An 8,541-nucleotide genomic window follows, 5' to 3' on the forward strand; every position below is an offset into this window, starting at 1 on the left:
AAAATGAAGATACTTTGCAATTCTTTTCAACCTGCCACATCTCAGTACTCTCAGAGAGTGGAGAAGAATTAGCTGTAGAAGAGACCTTGATGGTCTCCCACAATTTTATATAAGCTAATTCGTACAAAGAGTCCACCACCAGTAAAAAGCCCTTACTTCTTCCTCATTTACTCGCACACAAAAACAGATAAATTAACACAGGATGGTTGCCGCCACTCATCTATTTAATGAAAAGCATCTGCCGTCTCCCCTTGCTAACCAACATACAGGCAAATCTTGTTCACCTAGGTCTGAGTGCAGTAATCAGAACAAGCTGTTTGGTCAACAAACAAACCTGTAAACACAAAACGTACCAAAGTTTATGCATAGTACTGTTTACCAGTTTACCAGAATCAAAATTCATGACCACAGGGGGTATCGCAACAGGAGATAAGTAGTCTCATTAGTTGCTCAGATGCTTCTTTCTCAAACATTTTTGTGCAGTCCATTAAGTCTACTGTGAATCAATAGAAAACAGAAAAAAATCCCATGAAGCAACATTTGCTGCTTATTGTTGTTACCATTAATGGGATTATGGCTTAGCAGGGATTATTGATTTGTCTCCGTCTCGCTGCTCAGTTCTTCATTGTCACTGACATGCACATGGTTGATTCCCGAGCCCAGAATGAAGTCTGAGAACGCATGGCTGAAATAAAGGATAAGGCCGCAGTAATGGTCACGTTCTCTTCACTGTTCATGACGTCTACGTGTGAGTTCACTAAGCAATTTTCTACTTTCTCTATTTTAGTCTTAAATCCTATTCTTGCTGACCTATTTCTTTGGTCATGTTTTTTTCATGCTCTCAATGTTACAACTCTTGTCTAATGATCCTTTTGCCAGCGTTCACTATCAGTCACTAGTCTCCATTTTTTTTAATTCTTTGTAATCTTTCACTGTGGGTTTTAGGGCATCTACAGCGCTCTCACGGTGCTTCACCCAAAGTGTCATTCAGCCATCTGCTCTCTCTGCTCTACCACCACTGCTATCTAGACTTCAGGTTTTCCCGTCACTACCTTCCACTCCCAAATATACTTCCAAATGTGAAGAAAATAATGTATTTATCTTACATTAAACAACAGACAATAGTTTTGTTTGTTTATTTTTGTTAGTAGCTGATGAATTATACAAAGAAAATGCCAAAAGACAATGGAGTTTAAAAGTGCTGTACTCTTAGAGTTGACTGGCCCTATTCTTGTCTGAGAAATTTTACTGGTTTACAATGTTCAGTGATATTTTCATTGGGAGCTCCAACAGTCTTCCAGGTTTGATTGGTTTAAAAAATTGTTTGTGGGGCTGCATTTTGTAAAAAGTAAAGGGTAAACTTTGCAGATGCTTGCAGGTTGCAGTTAAATTTATTTATAATAATAACTAACACTTTGAGCGTAAATGAGCATATTTTATGTGTATTAATGTATTTATTTCTATATTTTGTAATACTTCACAGGCTCTGGCATCTGTCATGCTAGTAATGACAAACTCTTCTGTCATCAAAACTGAATTTAGGCCCATTCACATTATAATTCTTCAGTCAGTTGGGGATGATCATGGCTAATCAGTTGATACAGTTTTTGTTTGTTATCGTTTTATTTTTTAAAAACATTTAAAGATTGACAAGTTTGAGTCTATTGTTATCATTTTAGTATAATATACCTTTGCGAACATATTAATTTGCTGCACATGTTAGCTTTTTGTCCACTCTATGTCTGTGTGTGTCAAGTTAAACTAACAGAGTATCCGGTATACTGCACTACTACACCTTATTTAGCTAATGTAGTGAAAACATGCACATGCTTTCAGTCACAAAGGGAGACTTTATAAAAGTAGCTAGTTCATTCAGGAGTTTGCTTGCAGACACAATAAACCATCTAGATTCTGGTTACTTGAACAATTCAGTAGAAAGATCCAGTACCTGGTGTTTGCCGTGTGTAATAATAACTGCTTGTCTTTACTTCCTGAAGCTGTTTTTTTTTTAATGCGTTAAAATTAATACCATTAATGCTATATTTTGCTATTCACTAGCAATTCACTATCTAGTGCTAACTATTTCTAGGGTGCTTTTCAGTAAAAAAAAAAAAGAAAGAAAGAAAGAAACGAAGTCAATGAAAAAAGTGAAAGTCCAAGCTGTAAAACTAAAACTGTGATCTGAAAGAGACTGAAACACAAGTAATATGCATCCATCCATCCACCAAAATATTTAAAAATATAAATACAAAATATTTAAACATAATATCTTTAATATCTTTAAACCTAATAATACTAATATTTGTACTGTATAAGAAAAAAAAGATAAACATAACAAATAAAGGAAAACCACAAATCTGAATTAAGAAAATTAAATCCCCCAACTAAATATTAATAGTAGAGGAAAAAAAAGACACAATAAAGCACTGACAAGTCACACATTTCATTTTGGAAGCTACAGAAGTAAATCACCTCAAATTTAGAGAGAGACAGTTCCACATTAGTTTCATTGTAAGGTTTTGAAATTTATACTAGATCGTCAGATGAAAGCGGCCGCCTGTTAAGGTCATGAGGTATGAAGATGCTAATGATGTAATCCGGAACAAGTTCGGTAACTGATGAACTTGCTCGACATGAGAATAACAATTCAGGTTGTTAAGTTGCACATGATGAGGGGAAACATTTAAAAGCCTGAAAGTGATAGCTGCTACAACCAGGACATAGGATATTAAGCATACATGCACATGTGTTTGTGTGTTGTCCTCACTTCAGAGCAGGAATGCCCATAAGCAGGAACTAGCCTTTATGGTTCAGCTAAAGGTAAAGCTCATTACTCTGGCCGACAGTCTCTAACCAGCTGTACTGCACAGTTTAAATTCTGTCCTCGGGCACTTTGACTTTCCACTAATAAAGATAGCAGAGCAGAAGAGAAAAATATGGGATAGAGAATAAATACGAGAACGTGAAGCGGTAAGCAAGGGGTACGCAAAAGATAAAATAAAATATCTAAACATAACTGGACACTTGAGTTTTGGCTAAAAAAACCCAATTGAAAATAGGGCCTTTGTTTAACAAAAAAAAAAAAAAAAGAGTTAGACACAACTCCCCATATTACAAAAATCAAAAGGATCTCTTGTAAGGTGCTTTTTGAGGTAAGAATCAGCTAAATGAAAGATGCGTATCTTCCAAAGCAAGAGAAAATAGTAAACATGTGAAGCCAAAGCTGCTTTGAATGGATTTCTTTGACAACAAATGCTTCCAGTATGGAGTGAATCATTGTAAAACCACATTCATTTCCTGCCTGTGTTTATCCACAGAGGGATGAGATACAAAGCTGTCCAGACTTGTTTGCAACGTGCAGGATAGTGTACAGAGAGGGAGATGTGCTCATCTCTGACAGGGAAAGGCCATACTTAAGCAACTTGTAACACTTGCATGAATAGCAGTTTGACAGTCTCATGCTACCGAACAAAAAACAAAACAAAAAAAACAAATAGAAACACTAGCAAGCTGCATTTTTTAAAGTTTAAACAAATTTATTCATTATAAAGATGAAAAAAAAAACCAGACAAAGTTTTACTTCAACCTTCATTGTCCTACTTTAATCATTAATTAATCAAAAAGCAGCTCTTTTCTTTTTTATCCTCTTTGCTCATTCCTTCCTTTCCAGCAATTTATTCAGCCCTTGTTTGGCATATGGCAGCCACAAACTTGCATGCCTCTGTGATGTTGGACGCCATTGTGTTGAAGGGAGGGAGCGAAAGGGAGTGAATGTTTACAGTACCTACCCGTGGCATCCGGCCACTACGCTGTTATTGCTTAAAGAGGGAAGGTGGTGATGAAAGGTGTCAGTGTCCATTGGCAGATTGGTAGAGCTCCTCTTTAAACAACAGAAAGAGAGAAACAGGAAGAGGAAGAAAGAGAAACAACAAAGCTATTTTCTGCTGTGGTTTTACTGAAACCTAAATGTCGTAAACTAAATGTTGTATTTGAATATTACTCCAAATGTGGAAATCATATCTGTCATAGTGTGGATTAGGGCTTGTGTGCTAAACTGGGCAAACACATTTGCTTGTTTTAAATGTTTGAACAGCATAAAGTGGACAAATGCCTTCGCACCAAATTGATTTATTAAAAAAGAAAAACCATGATCTGTTCTGCTTACTTAAATGTTTTGCATTTCTGTGTTTATATGCAGCTGCTTGTGTATGAAACAAATATAAAGTAAACAAGCATTATAAAGTGTGTGTTTGTGTGTAGACTCACATGCACCTGTCTATTCAGAATATATAACAAGAAAAAATAAATAAATTAGCGTGACTGCCACTTACAACGGTTCTGCTGATGCAAACACTGCTGGATAAACGGGCAAAGGAGCAAAACGAGAGCATGAAGAGCACAAGGGAGAGAGAGAGAGAGCATGGAGAGGTCCCAGATGCCAGTGATATGAGGGCGATAAAGCTCATATCTCAGCATGTTTATACTCAGAGAACTGCTGCGGTATACTATCTGATTGTTGGGTGAGAAACAGAGGTGGCTCTTATCAAGAGAGTCATTTTATACCTTTAAAACTAATGTAGTCTTTGTTATTACTTAAAAAGCAATTGCTGAAAGCAGTATATACTTACCACAGGCATCGCACTGCACCGTACTTTGCTTTCTGGTATTAAGCTGTGCGTTTTAAGCAACCTTCATATCCACAGTTGCATTAACAAGATACTTGAAGAAAGCAGGCGTGATAAATTTCACAACTTAAACAAGTGCTTATCAGACTGTTGGGAAATTGATTTTGAGATATCACACTGCAGGATGTATGAGTGCACCTGCGTTTATGGATGAGTGCAGTATGAGTCACTAAATATCTAGCAATACAAGTTTACCAGAATACACTGTATTATACCACAAAGACAAATCAACCACACTGGATGGATTACTATATCATTTTTCTAAGGGAATATACTTTGACAGGGTATGTACATTTTAGGTTGCCTGCCTTAAATTATATTCACACTAAAAGCAGATTAACACTGAGTACAGGTGTAATTTAATACAGATATGAATGTAAATGTTCTCTATTATAAAACTAGGCCACACTGGTGAACTTTGTTGTTTGTATGTGTTTTCCCTCCATCTCTAGATACACGAGTGGACAAATGTACGAGCATGAATGCATGATTACACAAGTGTGTGTAAGCGCAATCCTGAACATGTTCATGTGTTTGTGTGTGGGTTTAGTTCTTTGTCGAAACAGACAGGCAGAAGTCTCCAGCAAGGAGAAAAATGTGCAGCTTGAAAATATCTGTCTTGTTCTGACATGTCTCATCATTTTCTGCTCTGCGCAAATTGCCTCACTCCAGCTCACTCATCTACCAAAAAGCCTGACAGCAGCAACGTGCATGCTCCTAAATGATTAAATAAGACAACTTGAAGAATCCAAAATGCTTGAAATATCATATCATTTAACCTCCTAGTAGTTATCTCTAATGACAAAAGCTTTACCTAAGTGTAAGAGCACTTTAACAGATACATCAAAAAAGGATTTTTAAAAAGTCAGCAAAAATATGGTGAATAACTCATTTGTGAGCAAAAGGGTTCTTTTACTTGACAAGTACCAAGATGACCCACCAAACATCTAATGAATAAAATAATTAGCATGTATAGATTTTTTCACGTAAGAGTAAATGCTCAGATATAAATTGGTTAACTAGCTCTTCAAAAATTCAAATTTTTTCATTGTTGCTGTTAAAAACAACACAGTTAATCAGTACCACTGTCTCCTTACTTAACCTCCGAGGGGGGCATCTTCCTTACTGTCTTATCTACATCTGATACCAGTTTCGCTGAAGTGTTCTCTTGAAAGCAAGTTATGCCCATGCGCTTTATCTCCTTATTCTCATGTTTCAAATGTTTAAATCTGAGGTGTCATTTCAGTGATATCACCATAGTGAGCTACTTGAAATGATTTTTCCTTGTTTTCCATACTCAGATGAGTAGTTAGGCCAAGCTAAGGAGCTTTGAGAGATAAAAGTAAAAAGTGACTAGAAAAGATTCAGTCTAGTTGCCGGTTTAACAAAAACAAAAAACAAACAAGCAAAAAAAGTAGACTTACTTTCTGTGCACTGTGCCAAAAAGATTGCTCGTGATAAGAATATGTCTTCCAGATAGTAAACTAAGAATAGTAATAATGCTGAAAGTTGCCAAATACTGGATTCAAGGACACAAGGAGACAGCCTTGAATGAGAGATCTATGATATTTGAATCAGTTAAGAGTCAAATTTTTACAGGCAGCGTCACAGAACTTCATGAGTAAACAAATTATGAATCTACAAAGCTGAATTTCAGGAGGTCTAAGTCTACCTCTGCTTGACAGTCTTTTCTCACTAAAAAGACACTGGAGCATAGTCTACTCCTGTGGAGCCACATGTCCTTGCTGACTTGTAATCAAATCTCACTGGTGCTTTTATATGTCAAAATGTGGTTCCTGCTTTCTCGTGTTTGCTCAGGAATGACTTCAACAACTCTTCTATGTAATTAGTGTTCTGGGAAGATGCCATGATAAAGGTGTTTCACTCTGGCCAAGACTTGAGAAAGCATGCAGTCTGAGGTTAAAATTGCTTATGGGTGATTCTCTGCAGACATAAAAGGGATGAATTATACTTTTACATTATGATGTTTTCCAAGGTTTTACATATCAGGTCATTAAAAACATCATTTAGTCCTCACCAGATCCAAAAATGACTTAAATATTGCCTCAGATGAACAACAACAACAAAAAAAAACATGTAATATTACACCATCTAATTATTTATTTATCAAAAACTAAACCAAATGCAGAAACGATATGTGAAAGACTAAGTATATCAACTGAGTAACTCGTAGAACCAGCTTTACAATTAGAAGCAATAACTTGAATAACTTGAAATAATAATTTCGTTAGAATTAAATCAGTCTCTCACATTGTTGTGGGTGAATCTTTGCCTGCTCTTCTTCACAATGTTTCATTGGTTCATTGCTGGCATCTGTTTATGCATAGTTCTCTTAAACTCCTGCCACAGCATTTCAGTCAGGTGGAGGTCTGGACTTTGGGCCATTGCAACATCTTGTTCCTTTTCCTTTTCAGCCCTTCTGTTGTAGTTGTTACTGTGCTTGAGATAACATTGCATAGCTCAGTTTTACTGTCGAACAGGTTACATTTCAAACAAGAATACTTTGGTATACAAAGGAGTTCCTGATTGACTCAATGACTGCAAGGGGCCCAGGTCCTGTGGTTGCGAAAAACAAGCCCCAAACATCACCCTTCCACCACTGTGCTTGACAGTTGGTTTGAGGTGTTTGTGATGATATGCTGTGTTTGCTTTTCTCCAACTGTGGTTCTCTGTATTATGGCCAAACATTTCCACTTCTCTTCTGTCCAAAAGGAGATTGTTCCAGAAGATTGCTGCAGGGACTTTACCTTAAAACATAAAGAGCTTAACCAGAAGTAAGAACTGAAAGGTTTTTTGTTTGTTTGTTTGTTTGTTTGTTTGTTTGTTTGTTTGTTTGTTTTGTTTGTTTCATTTTCTTTGAGAACTGGGGTGAATTTGCTGGGACAAATTTCCCCTGGAAACATTGACAACTGTCTTAAATGTATTCCACTTGCAAATTATCTTTCTTACTGTAGAATGATTGAGTTTTGATTGTCTGGAAATGGTCTTATAACCCTTCCCAAATTGTGCAGCATTAATTGCTTCTCTAAGATCATTGTGGATTTCGTTACACCTTGGTAGTTGCACTAACGCACAGCTAAATACTTCAGACTTTAAAACTGGCAATACTAAGGAAGCGGTCACACCTGCTCGTTGTACAGTCCATTAATGGTGCCACTGTGGTGGAAATGAAAGTAAAATGTCCCCTGAACTTAACTGCATCTCAAAACTAACTTATTTTACATTATAACACAGTGATTTACAGGAAACACATTAACTAACCACTGCATGCCATTGGCTATCTTATTTGACAGACATTTTTATCTGCCTTGTTTGTTCATTTGTTTCATCAGAGAAACAGAGAACAGAAAAATATTGTTGGTTATTTTTGCTCAGCCACATTATTATGGTTATTGCCATTGATTAATTAGATTTCTGGAAAACTGAATACTCCACAACTTATGGTTCACTTATCATAATAGTGTTGTTGAAACTGCTCTTAAATAAGATGTTTTTCTCTATACTTGTTTTTCAGATGTCATAGTGTAGCAAAGGGTGCTTACACCATCACCAAGAAAGACCAAGGAAAAGACTTCCTAGTGAAGTATTTGGCCGATTATTGCACTTAAATTGTTTAAAAGACACCAAGGCCTCAAACTAGTTTGAAAGGTCCAGTTGTCTGTATTGTTAGCATTCATCTGTCAGTCAAAACTAATATTAAGCCTTACTAAACTAAACTAAACTAAACTACTGCACATTAACAGCAACCAAAACCATTCTTTATTCCAGGCTGCAAACATGCCATTTCCTTCTAAAAGGATACGGTTAAAAACACATAAATTACTGTCTCCATATT

The sequence above is a fragment of the Aulonocara sp. 'chitande type north' Nkhata Bay genome, linkage group LG5 (genome assembly GCF_057382095.1).
Source record: "Aulonocara sp. 'chitande type north' Nkhata Bay isolate Kocher_YH1m ecotype deep benthic linkage group LG5, A_spYH_male_GT1.1, whole genome shotgun sequence".
NCBI lineage: Eukaryota > Metazoa > Chordata > Actinopteri > Cichliformes > Cichlidae > Aulonocara > Aulonocara sp. 'chitande type north' Nkhata Bay.